This window comes from Oryzias latipes, chromosome 3, assembly GCF_002234675.1.
Source record: "Oryzias latipes chromosome 3, ASM223467v1".
NCBI lineage: Eukaryota > Metazoa > Chordata > Actinopteri > Beloniformes > Adrianichthyidae > Oryzias > Oryzias latipes.
The window spans coordinates 26,890,323-26,905,794 of NC_019861.2; the positions used below are offsets into that span (position 1 = coordinate 26,890,323).

General features: G+C 39.2%; 1 protein-coding gene across 3 annotated transcripts in view; it reads left to right on the plus strand.

Annotated features, from left to right (window-relative positions):
• LOC101166949 (semaphorin-4B) overlaps nt 1-15,472 on the plus strand; it is a 59,733-nt gene that overhangs the window by 6,624 nt on the left and 37,637 nt on the right. Inside the window, exon 1 of one of the 3 annotated variants that reach the window (XM_011492886.3) lies at nt 2,714-2,902. The exons of the other annotated variants lie outside the window; for them this stretch is intronic. The gene's annotated coding sequence lies outside the window, so the exon portion shown is untranslated. Of the gene's footprint in view, nt 1-2,713; nt 2,903-15,472 lie in introns of those variants that run through there. 3 annotated transcript variants of the gene reach the window in all.

Below are 15,472 nucleotides of genomic sequence, written 5' to 3' on the forward strand. Positions count from 1 at the left end.
GTTGTGCTTTTGTTTTCTACACTTTGTGTTTATTTTCTATGCAGAATCAACATTTTTGACACTAAAAAGTCTAGAAATTTATGTTAACTTGAAAAATTGGCCTACACATTAGTGACAATATACAGCAAAAAAACAAACAAACAAACAAACAATAAAATAAAAATGAAAAAAGGATGTTTAAAGGCCATTAATGTTGCTTTGGGCCTTTTTTGGGTTGTAAACAAGAAGGCAGATACCCAAATGTGTGTCACACACTTAACCCCAATGAAAGCACCACGGGTGGCCATGGCCTTAATATGAATGGCTTCTGCATGCTCCCTTTGTTCAGGTTTACAGTGAGGGGAGATGTATATGATTCAAGTGCCTCATCCGATTTAGGACGATACGTTCAATGACGGAGCTTCAGAAGGGGTTTTGCCGCTGGTTAGACACAAACCGCCTTCATCTTCAGTGAGTATCCCTGCGTGAGGTCTCCTCACACTTTCCACTGTGAAGAAAAGACAAACTTGTCGTGATTATCTCTCAGTCACACTTTCAGCTTTTCTTTCCATGGATCAGAGTGCAGAGAACAGAAACGTAATTTAATAAGGAGCCATTCTTGGAGGAGTTCTTACTGCTGAGTGTGTGGATCCACCCTGTTGGTTTAGGACCGTCTCTGGCATAAATTGGATGAGTTTCATCTTCACAGAGGTAATCCTAATTTGAATTTGAAGGATTATTTTGGGTCTGAGTAGATATAAGGAAGAGGACCTTTAATTTGCAGTTCTTCCTGTCTGAGAACCAGACAGACTTAGAAAGAAAAAGAAAAGCTGATGGAAATAGTGAGAGAAGACGTCATTCCTGTCATAAACTTTACCCCCAACTGTCACTGGTTTTTCCAGTTTTGGGGACATGTGGAGGAGGAAACGTTGGCCTTTGCTTCGTTTGAGATGCAGTTGCACAAAACCAGCCATAAAGTGTCAACATTTTGATTATAGCTTGTCAAGTTTCTGTCAAACAGAGCCATCAGGATGCAGCCTCCAGCATTCTGTGGTTAGCTTTGTGTAAACAGTCAAAATATCGGGTGAATTTATTACACTGTTCTGGGTCACCAAACTCCAAGAACTGGGGACTAATTATGTATGCTGTCCTCTTCCCTGCAGGTGTAGAGTACTGCGAGTTAATCCTTGTTTGGATAAAATAATCTTTATTTTGACGGCAGAAAGGCCACTGCTTACTGTTGCTCTAACTCAAGGAGGAAACTGAGTTCACAGCTTGTATTTTCCCTTTTTCAACGAGAAAAAGAGATTACATGAATGGTCGATTCTGGTTCTGCTCAGGTCTCTGCTTTTGTACATAATCCCCTGTAATTCTCTTTGTGGTGGGGGCTCTCAGATGTCCCTCATTGTTTGATGGCTGCAGGGTAGCCCTGTGAAGAAAAAAGGAGAATTGAAACTCGAGACAAGACCAAAAGAGAAGTTCACTGTTACCGAGAGAGGGCATCTATTCGGGTACTTGATTTATTTTGTGCTCCATAACACATTTAATGAGCAGTGATGGAATATTTTCAAATCTAAATCAGTTCAAATTAACAAGTCAGTTCTTATTTAGGCTGAACAGAAACTGGCGGGAACTGTGTTTTTGTGCACAAATTAACTACTCATAAGCATAGACTGTAAATACTAGCACAGTGTTTTTACGGTCTATGCTTATGAGAAAAGAAAAGTTAAATGAAAACTGTTAAAACTACAAAATTTATATTAAAACACAACTTAAACAACAATTGCAAAGGAAACAAAATAAGTTTGTGCCTAAACTTTCAACATCTTTTTCTTAACTTTTAGACTTTTAAAATCAACGTGTATGTTTAAAGCATTTTTCATATGTAACATAACACAAAGTTCTGTTCACCAAAACTAATAATATAAAAACAAGCACATAATCTAAAAATAGAGCACCCTGCCCCTCCCACTTATTTAGTGTTACATTTTTATGTATACGTGTGTGCGTGTTCAGTTGTTTTTATATGGATTGTAAATGCATCTCTGTGCAATTCCAAAATTATTTTTTCTGTAGTTATATTCTTATCTTATCTTAGAAAAGTGGCAGAACTGTCAAACAGCAACAGTAAAGTTTGCTTACCACAAAAAAATCTTATTTTAGAATCAAACCAAAACTTATCCGTCATTTTAAATATAAGTTTGTTTCTATAAAATCCTAAAATCATCAAGGCAATCAAAACTGCTACCACACATCGATACATTTTTATTGATTATTTTCTGTCACATCTGTCCTCCTATTTTATTGTATCTATTTATTTTTCTTTTTTGCCTGCTTTTTTGTTAGTTGCTACTATGTTTATTTAATTTTACTGTTGTGCTTGTTCATGGATGACCCTGTCTGTGTTGTTCTGTATCTGCTGTTTTCTGCTCTCTGTTATAGTGATTTAATTTGTCTTTTTACTAAGGAACCGTCAACCTGTCCAAAAAAATCTTATATATTTGCATTTTTAAGTGTTATGTATGTCCTAAACAAGCCAAAACTTTGAATTTGGCAGAAGTTCACTATTTTCCTCAGAAGTTCAGTTTGTGAACTAAAAATTCTGTTTTTCTTTGTTAAAAAAAAAGCATGAATAGAGCCTTGCTCCGTGCGCGTGTGCGTGGCTGGCGTGAGTTTTTGAGTGTTTGCAGACAGGGCGCGTGTGCAGTGGGAGGGGCTTAAGTTTGGGGGCTTGAAGAGGAGCGGCGCCTTTCCTGTGCGCTTACATTAGACTCACATGGTTGGATGGTCTACCTCACGGACGCGCTCTCGGACTCTCGGCTCTTCATCTTTGCGCGCACGCTGTGGATTTAGGAGTTTTTCTCCTTCGTTCGTTTCCCGACAGTTTGACCATCTGCAGACCGGAGCGCTGCGCTCATGCCGGGTAAGGTCTCACACCTTTTTTTCAGCGAGCAGACGCCGGGCGCACGGCTCTTGGCTCTGGGAGAGGAAACACCTTATTTTTCTTTTCTAGATTTGGCATAATTTTACCAACCTGATGGTTTATTGTGGAAGGACACGTGTAAAAGGCAGAATAAGTTTTTAAAAGGAACCAGACGACTCCATTGGTGCTTGGAGAGCAGACGCACGCAGGCTTAAATTTAAAGCGCTCATCACAGATGCCCTTATCGGGACTCGCTCTTACTGTTTGCTCCATACATGAAGGGGGGGGGGGGGGGGGGGTGGATTTCATTACAATCCAATTTTATGTAATGTTCATTGAGCGAGATTTTTGTTGTTCAAGCCACGAGACAGTTTTGTCTTCTCGTTTGTTACAGCTGCTATAATCAACAAGTCCAAAGAAAAGCAGTGTTGTTGTGTTTTTCCAGTAAAAATAGCTGAAACTGATTCTTGTCCAGCTTTACTCCCTCTCCAAATGACTTCTCCCTTATCTGTCGCTCCTCTTGTCTCCTCCTTGCTGGTTTGTTTTAGTGTGCTGAGTCTGACATTACTCACATATCACATGTCTGCAAAACGAGCATGTCCTGACCCTGGATTTGACCCCAGTTTTCCTTCATTTCAAAGATTTATCTCTACAAAATCAGGGTTTTATCCGGATCTGCTGGAGCACACAAAGCATTTGTGATGCACAAAGAGCCAGCTCCTTATCTTTGTTTACAGTACACTGATATGTCTTCGTTGATTCAGACAGTAAGTGGTCAGTGGAGCCATCTCCTCTGTTTCTGTCTCCTTCTATCTTGCTGTAAAAAGGTTCTTTTTTTGTTTTTTTCCCAACCAGCATGTTTTAAAAGCATCTTAACTAAGCACAAGCCCTCCCTCTCGTTTTACTCACAATTAGGCACACACAGACCTCCACCCACACCCCGAAGCACTCAAAACAAACACGCAGTCTCCACCCAACAGCCCTCCTGTTGTAACAACTTCTGATGATTGGTCAGCATGTTTGGAGTAGCAGGGGTGAAGCCACAGGTCAGGGAGCTTTTAATCTGAAAAGGTTGGAGATATCTCTCTGACTGCAGTAACTAGAACTACTCTGTGCAAACTGATGGGCTGGTGCGTGTTTTGAGTCCCCGTGCAGCATCCCGTACTGCTCAGAGATGTTGGAACGTGGCCATGCACGCAGGGCTGGAGTCGGATCGCACCCAGAGACATGGCTGACATGAAGCCAGTCTCTCTGTTTTTCATTAAGTGAGCTGGTTTGCATGAAAGATCTCAAAAGAACAAGATTTCAGTGTATTCCACGCTGAAAGAACCGAGTGTAAAATCTGATTTCAGGATTTTTTACACACCGTTCTGCCAAATATCTGGCAGTGAAAGCACTTCAGGTTGAGGAAGTGTGGCGGTTCTTGAGAAAAATCACACTTGGTCTTCACACACTGAGGATAAGGTTTATTGGTTCCACATTCCCATTCACTAAATTACAATTTGCAGGTACTCTTTCTGCAGTGCTCAGGCATGGCTTTGTCCGCCAAATGCAAGGCCATTCACATTCAGCCCTCCCTGCAGGTCCCTGACTGCAGGGAGGGCTGAGTTTTGGGGTTAAAATTAGGATTTTAACATGTTTTTGTGGCGTTTTTTAATCTGACGGAGGACACATAAAGACAACTGAGTTTAAGATTGTGTTTCTGAGTATTTTTATATTTAAATTGTTGTCAATCAGGAGTTGATGTATTTCTTTGTTCTCCTTGGCTGAGCTGGCATGTGACTTTAGACTATAAGGCTGGGTAGTTGTGCTATTGCTTGCCTTTATTTTTTGTTTATTTTTTTTGCACCGGTAATGTTAGGTTGGGGTTGTAAGCTAGCCGGAAAGCGGGTAAACAGATGGATGGCGGTAAATGGGGGCAGGCTTACTCAGTGTTAACAGTCCCGCCCACAACTCGGAGACAAATTTCTAATGAACTGAGCTGCTCTGCAGGAACCATGTCATAGAAAACGACACTGTTTTTCTTTGTTGTTGTTTTTTTTTTTTTTTTTTGCCTAAAAACGGCTCAATTATAATTAGAAGACCACTTGGAACGTTTTTACAATAGATCAAAAGATGATCGGAGGGACATACTGCATTTTTGCTTGGTTTAGTTTTGGATTCAGATATTTTTATAAATAAGAACATGCTTTATTTATGTTTTGCAATGATCATTCCAGGCTTCATGCTGTGGAGAAAAAGTTTTAGCTTCATCTCACAGTAACAATAAAAATTGACTGAATAATGTTGGTTGGAGTTACAATTTTAAGATGCCAGTAACGGGGGCCGGATGTCTCCTGAGGTTTAAATTGTGGCTGCTTCTGCATTTAGGGGTCACAGGAGATGTCTTCTTCAGCTGTGACTTGGATTTACAGCGCACCAAATGGTGCCCATGGCAACACTCATAAACTCTCTTTACTGTCAGCATCCAGGCACAGCCAACATGTATGTCGATCTGCCGGGGCTTGTGTTTACAGCACCACTGTCCTGTTATTCAGTCCAGGGGCCGGTGCTGCAGCACACCTCTGCTAGACAGGCCGGTGGACTTCTCTAGGGAATCACAGGTACCAAAACAGCTGCAGTTCGGGGCCAGATGGACTCTGGAACAGTCCGATAGGTGTGTTTTGAGTCGGTCTTTAGGGGCCCCAGCTGACACTGTAAGTCAGCTCTTGAACGTATTTTGGATAGAAAAATGTATTGCGTAACACTTTTCTCCAGAGAGAACCCGATGTCTTCTGCTTTCCCTTCAGTTGTTTTTGAAAGCAAGTGGAGGCAAAAGATAAGCTGCGACTTTTGGACTTTTGTAATGAAAAACAGACATGTTCTGTGTTTTTGGAATGTTTTTTCCTAAGATCTTCACTGATATCTGAATCTTACATTTCATTTGGGTTTTTACACTCTGATATAGGCACCGTGTTCCTTTTGAAATGGTCTGCATGGGTAATCCTACTCTTATTTTAAATGTTGTCTTCAACATTCAAGAAAGCCTTTTGTTCTTTGACATCCATGTTGTTGAACACAGATATCAAAGGACAATGTTTATTTTTATGTAAACATTTTCACAAAAAATGCGACAAACATAGTTTGGCGATGCAGACATCCCCTTTTTTGTTTTTTAAGGAGGTGGTTTTTAATTTTTGGAGAATGTTTTTAGTCAGGCAACCTGTTCATAATAGCATGCCTTTTTTGTGTTAAATGGTTAATGCTCCACAGGAGCAGGAGGACAGTCTGAAAGGTTGGCTCCCACTCAATAAAAAAACAGGACATTTTGTCATAATCCACAGAAGGAGCAAGAGAATTTATGTTTCTGGCTGGAACATTTTGTGTCTTAAGAAGCTCATTCTTACAATTCCGCTGTTTTTGTGTGGATTGAGATTAAAGAAAAGAACATATTTGAAGCATATGAAAAATTGCAATGTTTTTTTTTGTAAAGATATTGCTAAATGAATCAAGACAGAAATGGAAGTTTCATCCATATTGGTTCATGTAGAAATAAAATTGAGCTTAAATTGCATTTCTGAGTATTTCTTTATTCAAATCATTGTGCAGCAGGAGCAGATGAAAAAATACAGTTTGGAAAAGCTTGTAAGTGTGACATAGAAGCTCCGATCAGCAAGCCACAAGCTCCCTGCTCCCACCATTCTGATGCATCCACTTGTAGACGCCTAAATCCATGTACGTCTATGTTTTCCTCGTCTGAGCTGCGTCTGTCTTTGAACTGTACAACTGGATAGCACCAATGTTGCTCGACCTTTTTGTTACACCGGTAATGAAAGGTTGGGGTTGTGAGGAGCTGTAAGCTAGCAGAAAAGAGTGTAAACAGTGATGGTAAATGGGGGCGGGGTTGATCCACACCATCTGTCCCGCCCACAACTCAGAGCCAAATTCGAATGAACTCCTGCTTTTCTGCAGAAACTGTCCTGAAAACGACACAGGTTTCTTTGATTTTTGCCTTAAAATGGCATATGATCAAAACTAAAGGAAAGGTGGGAAAGCTTTTACAACAGATCAAAAGATGATTGGAGTTGGATTTTAAGGACACCGATTTCAAATGTTTGACCAATCATGAAATGCTCATTTCTTATTTTTTCCTATTTATAGCACTAATGAGGGGTGAGTTAAACGGAGAAACGGCTGTTTTGATTTTTTTTTGTGCTCACATTTGTTCATTAGGGAAAGTCTTTTTTTTGATTGACAGCTGGGTGGACCAATAGCTGGACTTAACAAAACTATCACCTGTCTTTGTCCTGCCAAATTACCAGTTATCAGAACAGATGGGCAGATTGAGCTCCTGTCAACAGGACTATGGCACTTTAAACTTCATTTTCTTTTTCTGGTCCATGTCAAAGTTCAAATAAGTCTGATCATTGGCCTGGGGAACGATGAAATAGATTTATTACTTCCTCGAAACTCATGAGCTGCTCTCACAGACAGAGCCCAGATCTGACAATAAACAAAACAGATGTGCTTCAGCTGTTCCTTTTTGAAGTGGACAGGTTTACGGGGAGTAAACAGCCCTCTGCTTTAGACCCGTAAAACTGACAAATGACTCAAACGGCGTCATGTTTCCACCTGGAATGGATAGTGGAAATAAAGTTATGTTCTGGGCTTAAAGTAAAAAAAAAAAAAAAAAAAAAAAAGTCACATTTTACCCAAACATTGAGGTGTTTTTTTTACTTGGGGTTTAACAAGGGGAAACCAAGGCCAGAGGCCAAATTCAGTCATCTGATACGCTTTAGAAATCCTGTTGTCCTGCTTGTCAAATCATCTAAAGAAATAAGTCCTCACGTTGGTGGTTTAACCACAGGGATTATGGTGCCCCCCCTACTCACACACACCTCTTAACCTGATGTGTAACTCATGAGACTGCCACAGCCAGTGAAGCTTTCAGATTCAATGCTGTAATTGGCAAATGAACTGTTATGCCAGCACAGCATGATCCAGACATTACAGAAGTCTCCATTGTGTGATTACCTGACTGTGAATCTTCAACTCGCTTTAGTCACGCCACAAAGTTGGTCTACAATCTTTAGTTCCAGCCCTCTGACAGGTGATGTAGTTCTGTTTTGCAGACTGTTGGTAACTCCTGTTTTATGTCTGGGGTTGAAAATACTGAAACTTTAGAAACCAGAAAACCTGATTTTTAATTAAGTTGAGATTTCTAGCCCCCAGTGGAAATGAAAGCAATTAGAAACTTTTTTTTTTTTTTTTTTTGATGTTCGCACCCAAGGACTGAAACTCTAATGGACTGGATTTCCTCATTGGTTGGTGTCCTTCATTAGTCTAAATGGTTCATCAGCTTTAAGTGTGTAGAGCTCTTTAAGCCATGAGCACATAATAAAAAATACAAGAGGATTAGTGTAATCTGTTTTCTAGTGAATTTTCTGTCTGCTGGTAATTATGTTTGAGCATAAAAAGTTTTTTCTCTGCTTTATCGCATTTGCTTTGCAGAATTTTATGTTTGGTGTGTACCCGGTTCAGATTGATGCATTGGTCATTATTGACACTTTGCAAGTTTTTGCATGAGTGAATTCTAACAGTTTTCTGTCAATCTTGAATTGGTCTATAATATCAGAGGGATTGGGGTGACCCGAGTTCTCCTCTAAGCACTTATCTTCTGCTAGCTTCTGCTTCAGTCTCCCATTTGAAATGATAATTACAACTTCCTGCCTGGCCATGCTGAGCAGTATTTTCACTAATGTAAGGAGCAGTTTTATTATTCCTGGAAGCCGACAGAAGCTTAGATTATGCTGAGAGTGGTGTCACATCTCGCTCTTTGCTCTTCTCTCCACAGCATGGAAGGTAGCGTGTGGAATTGGATGTCACAGAGAGGCAAGTCTAGTCAAAAACCTCAAAAGAAAAAGCAGAGGTGGGATTGAAAATCTCTTTGCTTTTGCATTTCAATAGTCCTTTTTCACGCAGCTTTATCTTTGGGTGGAGAAAAAAAACTGTTGCTGATTCTTTTTGCACTGACGCAGGCCGAAGAGCACCCAGTTCATACAAAACAGCAGAACGCATAAAAGATGTATGTGAGAATATAAAATTATTGCCTTGACTTAGACTGAATCAACTAAGCGATGCATTCAAAAAATTTGTTAGGTTTTAGTCGCATGCACCTACCTGTATGGGGTCCATGTGACAAAAACCTGCAGCGTTGTCTGGGCTGTAGGACGGCCGTGGAATGACCAAACAAACTACGCTCTCATTGCCTAATATCCTAATTTCTAACAGTCAGGGTGCTCCTATGAACACACTTATCACTTGAACAGCACTAACAGGCCCTTTGGGCAGTGTGCAGTGTTTGGGGGTTGAAATCAGTACGACGTGCCTATGTCTCGCCGACTTCACATACTTATTAGCCTTGCGTGGTCTATAAGTGCTCTCTACAGCCTGTTGCTTGCAGCATGCCGGTAGGAAAAAAAAAGTCCACAATCGAACATTTTAGCTCTATTGGCTCATCGGGTTGTCTACAACCTTGATATTTCCTGCAGGTCTCCTGCATGCCTTACACAGGTTCACATATTTCATTGCCAGCAGCCTGTTTTTCAAGGTTTCTGATTGAATACAATTTTTGTCTTTGTTTTTTTTAAATCAAAGACCAATTTTGCTTGGTTATTGAAGCAAATTAATACCTAAACAGAAGTCTTTTGCCTTGAAAAATTGGATTAATTAGAAAATTGAATGGTTGATACGATAATGCACCTTTTAAGAAACGGATTCAACCTTTTTTTTCAACACCTAGCCCTGCTTAACTAGGAAGTTAATAAAAAACTTAGAGAAAAAGATGGCAATATGGTCTATGAACAGTTCTTTCACCATAAATGAAAATATGAATGCACTTCAAAGCCCTTAGAAAAAAATCCTGTCTAATATGATTTGCACATTCTGATTATTGCTATGAGCTATTTTTTCTGTAACTGTTTCTTTTAATTCACTTTCCCTTTGGTTGCTACATAGTCCACGGGGATTCATATTTGTTAAACTGCACCAGGTTTTGTCTACAGTAAAACCAAGAACCTTGTTTCCATTTTTTCACCTGTTTGTGGAATCAGAGTCCAGTTCTTAATATTTTTCTCAATCTCTTTTTTTTAAGGTGTCCTTGGCTGTTCTGAAATGTGTTATTTTTATTTTTTTATGAAATGCATTATGCTAAAAGGATGCATTTTTTAGGCTTGCTAAACAAAACGGACTGAATAACCAAAACTTGGGAACTAAAAGCCAATTCAAATGTGCCTTCAGAGTTGCATCCATGAAGTAGTACGCATTAAGACATCAGATTGGTATTTTGAACAAGTGCAATTTTTTTATTTCCTCCAATGCTTTTTTTTTTTTTTTTTTGGTTATTGTCACCACTTGGAAGCACTCATCTAACCATAAACCTTAAAAAATGTTGATGTTGTGTGATAAGTTGTAGGTGCTCATTATAACCTCCCATGACCACTTGTTACTGCTGTGCTACATCATTGTCAAAGTTGTCCTGCACGCATTTTCTGTGTGTGACGATGCAGAAGCAGATTAACATTCTGAACACTACGGTTTTTGAAAAAGCGGATTCTGGGGATTTAGCAGCCTTGGCAGCTCATTTTATCACCGAATAATGCTTTTGAGTGGAGTCAGTCCTCTTTGCATCAGTCATACTTAACCAGAGGCTTGTTCTGAATTTGCTGCTGCCTGGTGGGAGGTGGAACTGTGGGAGAAAGAAGTCGTTTATTTATTTATTTATTTTTTTGTCAACTATGTCCAACATTTTGCATTTCAGATTATGAAAAACCGGCATTATTGAATTTGTTTGAACATCATCCATCTTATGTACTGAAATGCACTGGAGAGATGCCACAGCAGGATGCTTTACAGCATCATCAACACTAAGATAATTGTGTGAATAATTAATAACACATGCTGTAGAAAGTCATCCCGCTCCTGAATCAATCTGGGATCAGACATATGAAATATTAATTGGACAATAAAGAGGTTTTCTGTTGCTCTCAAGTCGGTATTGCGTGACGCATCCTGTTGTGTGCAGGAAACAAAGCCCAATCATCGACATGGGACCATCCACTCACAAATTACTGCTTTTTAATTTTAACGAAACAGTGAAGTCCTTGATCAAGCTTTCCATTTTCTAATCTGCTTCTTTTTTAGGTACATGCAGCAACAACTTATCACTCATCATTAAGAGAAACACGTCAGAAAAACCAGGCGACAAGTGTAAAACGGCCACTGATTGGCTGTCACATCCATATTTGCTTCAATTTGATCACATTTGTTTCTTTCATAAAAAGTTTACTTGTAGACATTGATAGTCTTTAGTGTAAAACTGTACTACATTTTAGACAGAAGATGACATAATCATGATTTTTTTTTTTTTTTAATCCTTAGTTAAAATCCTGTCTGCTGCAATCTTGACAAGGAAGCCTTAGTATGATGGAAATAATTAAGAGTTGGTGTGGGAGCAGTTGTGGCTGTTTGACACCTGATTTTTTTTTTTTAATTTAATTTTATTTTATTTTGTATTGATAGTTTTGATTATGAAAATGTATTGTTAATTAATTTAGCAAATACTTTTTCTCTTCATAGCCTATCCTTGTGTTTTGTTTCATATGAAAAAAATGTAGAGAAATACTTTTAAAGCCACTTCTGAAGTTGAATTTAGGTTTTTGAAATTGCACAGAACCCTATGTCATTTCTAGATTCTTCAACTCTTTCTATAAAAACAAGTCGATCTTGTCTTGAGGTGACAAGTCTCTCCTTTGAATTTTTGTAACCACTTGTTGATGTTGTGATTGATCAAGAGCACCTTTACTTGTCTGTAACGCCATTCCAGTATGACAGTTTCCTTATCCAGATTGCTGATTTGTGCTTTGATGCTGTGCAAACCCAGTCTCTCTGTTGTGGAGTTTACAGCAGTCTCTGCCAGCTTAAAAAAAAGAAAAAAGAAAAAAACAACAATTACTGCAGAGTCAACGGCTGCTTGAAGTTTTCTTACAATTTGTTTTTTATTTTAGATGTGGTTTATTTAGCAGTCTGCCCTTCTTGGTGTTTGGAGCAGCCTTTTCAGCTGAAACCTACTTCTTCACTGCGTCTTGCCGCGTTCTCAGGAGGGCTCGCGAAAGGTTGTAATGTGGCGCTCCATCTTCTTTGAAAGTGCTGCACGTGGGGCTGTGCTGCAAAGACGTTTAGGAACAGCACTACTTTTTGACCCTGAGAAAAGAGGTTGTTCTGTCCTCTTTTGATTTAAGAACATGCAGGTCAGTAAGTACAAAAAAGTATTGCGCAGTTTCCTAAAAACTTGTCTTTGTATAGGTTGTTCTATTTCTATTGCTTGTTGTTGTTGTGCTGTAATACTCAACAATAATGAAGTTCAAGGAAACAGTTAAGCAAATAGTTGTGAGCTGAGCTCAAAATGAGGATGCAAACCAGTGAATGTAAATGGATGTACCAGTAGTCATGTGACTTGTTGGCTTGCATTGGGCTTTGATCCAGTGTTTTAACCTAAAGTTTGCCACTTTGTTGGCCTCATAAATCATAGGGCATTTGTGCTATTTTGAGGTCAAATATAAAATTAAATTGTGCTTTATGTTAATTAATTCAGTTTGCAATTGTCATTGAAATGTAGTCCACAAAAAAAACGTTTTTGAACCAGACTCTTTATTCCTGCTGTAATGCTTGAGCCCTGCTAAGTGCTTTCACACCGGCCTATGTGATCCGCACCGGAGTCCATTTCTTCAAATCGTCAGTTTTTTAAATATTGGATGTGAAACTCGATTTGAACATCTGTAGAGATGTGGTCTAAGGGCAGTTAACCTGCAAGTGGATCCTGGTGCAGTTCAGCCACAGTGTAACCACAAAAATTTTAAATTGATCAGGGTGGCAAATAAACATTGTATTGGTTTGGCAAACAAAAAAGTGTTGGGACTTACTGGTCTATTTGGGGAATCTTTGACCTGATTAGTACTTATTTTAGACAGTCCCACCCCCAAGCTCACAGTTGTCGGAACTGCATGGTGTTTTCTGGTGGTTTGTTCTGCTTCAGGCTTTGGTCCATGTTTGAGAGTACAGGGAGTGCAGGCAGACCAAACTAATGGTGCTGAAAGACTTTGTTTTTCCTGCCCAACTGTACCAAATGGATTCTTGCAGTTGAGTGAATGGGGACTGACCCGCTTGCAGTACAAATTCCTAGTGGATACTTTATCAGCTGATCTTGCTCCAGTGTTTTGTTTTTACCCAAGGTTCAATAAGGAAGTCCTCTAAAGCTAATCGTTACAAAGTAATTTAGTTTTTCAGATGATGAAATATGATAAGTGGGGATTGTGCTTTCTTCATAACATAATTGGAAGCTTTTCAATTACACTGCACAAGTGTGTCATCCACACACTTGTGCAGTAATATTCATTAGTGGATCTGGGCCTTTGCTGTTGTGTGCCACAAGTATTTCAGTGGTGATGTTTGTAGTTATGTAGTTTCCAATTAAAAAATGTTAATGTAAAAAAAAAAAAAAAAAAAAAACTTTTTTAAAACACATTTTAGAGATGCTACTTCTTTTATATACATTTTATATACATATTCTTTTATTATATAAAAGAATATGTATGTTTGGATTAAATTACAATCCAAACATCCAATCTAATATTCCTGAAACCTCCCCCTCTCCAGTAAACCCTACAGTAGAGCTCTGGATATCAAAGTCCATTTACACAATAATATTCAATCTTATGCAGCTAAATTATATTTTTGAGAAGATGATGCATCGCCGTGATGAAATGGGTTTGCCACAGTCAACCATTGATTGAGGGAAAATTGTATTCTTCCTCCCACTTTCCCTTGTTAGACATCTGAACCAATCAGGCTCTGCTTTCTTGGGGAAGCAGCCGTTAGATGTGTGGGTTATAATGATGGACCCAGCGGCAGTCTCCGCCTCAACAGCCCCCCCACTGAGGTCTGTTCTGGATAACATAATAGCTGGATAAATCATCCTAAATTGTGATATGTATTCTAGATGGTCAAATTCAGAAGAAATGCATTAACCAATTGGATCAGTTCATTCTTGAATGTATTTCATTAAACTCCTGCACCTGTGCATTTCCTTCTCAATTATTGGATGTACATACAAAGAAGCTAATGAATGGACTCATGGCCTAATCAAGCCTCATGTTTGAGTCTGCTTGGTCACTGATTATCCCCACAAGTGACTTGATCAGTGCCAAAGGCTAAACATGACACCGATCCCCTTTTCAAAGATGAGTTGCTCAAAGCACAGCCCCTTTATGTGAACCCAGCCAAATGGCCGACAGTCATTTGCTTTCTGTCCAGTGAACTCGCCATGACCCGGCTGAGAGCATCGTCCAGTCTGTCTGTCACATCCCGTCTCTCTCTCTCTCTCTAAACAGATGCAGGTAGTGATGGGGAGCCTTGTGAGGGATGCGAAAGGTTAACGACTCAATACCTTTAAGCATGGCACCAGATTCACCCTTCAGTGAAGCAGATTGCAGCAGATTGCGCTTGAATAAAGATGGAAACCGGCAACTCTTTGAAATGTTGTATGTAACAGTTAAAAATTGCCTGTGAGTGCTAATGAAAAAAACAGCAGACTAGTTTATGATTGTCAATTTGGTTTAATAAAACAAAACAGGCTCGGCCATTAATGACTTATTCTGTTCTTCACGCTTTTGCAGGGCCTTTCATGGTTGTGCTGATCATTTATCCAGTTCAATCAGGGCTCTCTGCAGATTGACAATTTGAGATTTTTACTTTGCAAGCATTTTCATTTGTTTTATCATGAAAGTCTTGACGTTGTCTTGCACGTTCAACAGAATATCTTTTCCACTGGAGGGGAAATTGTTCACAATCTTGTAATCTGGAGCCAATCTGTTACATTTGGAATTTTGCTTCACTGTAATGAAGGTACAGGAGGTACAAATGGTTCTGGTGTACAGATTTGAGGTTCTTTGCATGTGATCCAGTTGAGTATAAAAACATTTTTAAGTTGTTGCAGCTACACTTTATAGCGTTCAGTGTTTGATATAAAACAGTTTATCAACACTTGGGATGGGGGGGGTCCACCTCATTTAAGTTTCAATAAACATTTTCCCAGACTAACATAGAAAGCATTTGGAAAATTTCTAAAGTGTGAAGTGTCTCACCTCTTTCAGCACTTGTTTTTTAGTCTCCTAAAGGAAACAGGAAATTAGTTTGAAGTTGAATTCATCAAACACCTGTTAATGTGCATTTCTGTGGGTTCTGGCAATTTTTTTTTTTTATTATATAACATAAAAATGGTTTATTGCAGACAGCTTTACCAACAAGATAATCTTAGACATATTATACCCCTGCCAGGCTCATGTTTAGAGGTCAAATATCTGCCCCAGAACTTTTTTTAGCTCATTTCCTGGTGGTGGCTGAGGAAAGGCTCCATGGTTGTATGGCTGTATCAGCTTTTTCAGTTAGTCAAAGGTCAATGGAGGGGTGTTGAGTTGCTGTTTTACGTGTTATAGCTTTACAGTAGCGCCCAAACGGTTCTTGGATCTACCCGTG